The sequence below is a fragment of the Echinops telfairi genome, unplaced genomic scaffold, assembly GCF_000313985.2.
Source record: "Echinops telfairi isolate 266 unplaced genomic scaffold, ASM31398v2 ScPeMD7_7421;HRSCAF=8459, whole genome shotgun sequence".
In the NCBI taxonomy this organism is placed as follows: Eukaryota; Metazoa; Chordata; class Mammalia; order Afrosoricida; family Tenrecidae; genus Echinops; species Echinops telfairi.
In genome coordinates this window covers 17152545-17154353 of record NW_022111321.1, presented here as the reverse complement: position 1 = coordinate 17154353, position 1809 = coordinate 17152545, and the positions used below count along the sequence as shown (strand labels likewise).

At 41.3% G+C, this 1809-nt stretch overlaps 1 non-coding gene across 1 annotated transcript; it reads right to left on the bottom strand.

The window, feature by feature from the left end:
* Positions 1-280: 280 nt before the first annotated feature.
* LOC115872268 lies at positions 281-387 on the bottom strand. Its single transcript, XR_004047772.1, has one exon. It is a non-coding gene; the product is annotated as a U6 spliceosomal RNA (small nuclear RNA).
* Positions 388-1809: the final 1422 nt, after the last annotated feature.

The window sequence follows — 1809 nt, the reverse complement described above, 5'->3', positions numbered from 1 at the left end:
GTTGTGATAGTTTTTTAAATTACCTTTGGCAAAATTTAATTTGCATGTGATATTGATAATATTGTTTAATAATGTCTGCATTCTGTTGATTCAACTTTATTTGAAGTGAGCACAAATGACTCTTTTCCCATTGGTAGGGTAGCTAGCTATCTTCCAAATTTCTGCTATAAGATAAATGGGCACTTCCAGTATTGAACTTATTTCTGCTATAAGATGAATGGGCACTTCCAGTATTGAACTTATTTGTTGAAACATCTCCATTGGTATTTCTTTCTTTTTTTTTAATATGGAACGCTTCACGAATTTGCATGTCATCCTTGTGCAGGGGCCATGTTAATCTTCTCTGTATCGTTCCAATTTTAGTATATGTGCTGCCGAAGCGAGCACTCAATTGGTATTTCATCAGTTCATGGAGTGTTGCTTTTCACCAAAGCTTGGACTTCTTTAATAACATTCTGAAATGGTTAATCATTGACCAATTCTGTTTGGTACAGTCACTCTGTGTATTCCTTCTATCTTCTTTCGGTTCTTCTTAACCATAAGATTCCTTCAGTTTTGCTGCTTGAGTTTTGAAGCCAGCTCAAACTTCCCGTCACGGAGTCAATTCTGACACAGAGAGACCTGCCCCTGTGGGTTTCTGAAACTGTAACTCTTTATGGGTGTAGGAACTGCTGATCTTGCAGTTTGAAGCCCAGTACGTAACCGCTATACCACCAGAGCCCCTTAAATCGTTGTCAACCAGTCAGTCAGCTAGTTTGAGGAATTTTCCACCTAGACTTGGACCAAGTTTTGCAAGTAATACAAACATCACCAGCGATGCCCCATCAGTTAACCGAGAGAAATACCAATCCAAAACCCCTGATCATTTTCCTTCTTGGAGATGATTTTTTTTTTCCAGCTTCAGCTCTCAAGCTAGTGTCTAAGAGATCCAGGAACAGATTCCCCAAGAAAGCAAATCAGGCCTCCAGCGGACTCCAGAACTTTAAGACTCTTGTCAAGGAAAGTTCACCAGAACTGCCTCACTTTTACTAAACAGAACCTTTTTCAAAATCCAGTCTGTTGGCAACTTCCATACCTGTTCCACCAACGAACCTCCCCAAATTCCTGCATAGAATAACCTCCCCCTTCCCTGTGGAATGAAACATTTCCTTACCTCTTTGTTTGGGAGGTAGTCTCTGGAGAGAGGTTTTCCTGCCTCTATTATTCATGGTGAGTAATAAACCTGTTTTAGCCCTGCTGCTTCTTGGCTTCTGTTATTCTGAAGTGAATCCCTTGAGTTCTCGGAACAGCTTGATTTTTCCCCGTTGGTTATTTCAGCTTGAGAACTGCTGAGCATGTTCTTCCCCTCTGGTTTTCTAACTCCAGGCTTTTTGCATATTTTATTATAATATTTTTATGTGGTCTCTTTGAGCTACCCCTTGAACTCCCTGCAGCTCTTCTACTTCATCATTTCTTTCCCCACTTACTTTATTTTTCATGTGTTTTTTCTCTCGATGAACTTTTTTATTGCGAACTAGATGGGGGGATTTACATTTCAGATAATCAATTCTGCATTCAACAGTTCCAACTAATCATCAACCTCCATCTCTTGCCTCAGCTCTCCCCACTCTCCCGCCACCAACCTCCATGTTCCATCCCACCCCTCTCTCCCTGAGTTCTCTTCTTCCTCATGGACCTCCGTCCTCCCTTTCACCCTGGTCAGTACTTGTCAACTTTCTAGTCCATTCTTTCATCTTTCACCCTTGCCCTCCCTCTTGGGAACTTCCAAAAGCGATTCCCTTTGGTCTGCTTTGTCTTGAGTTTTATCCC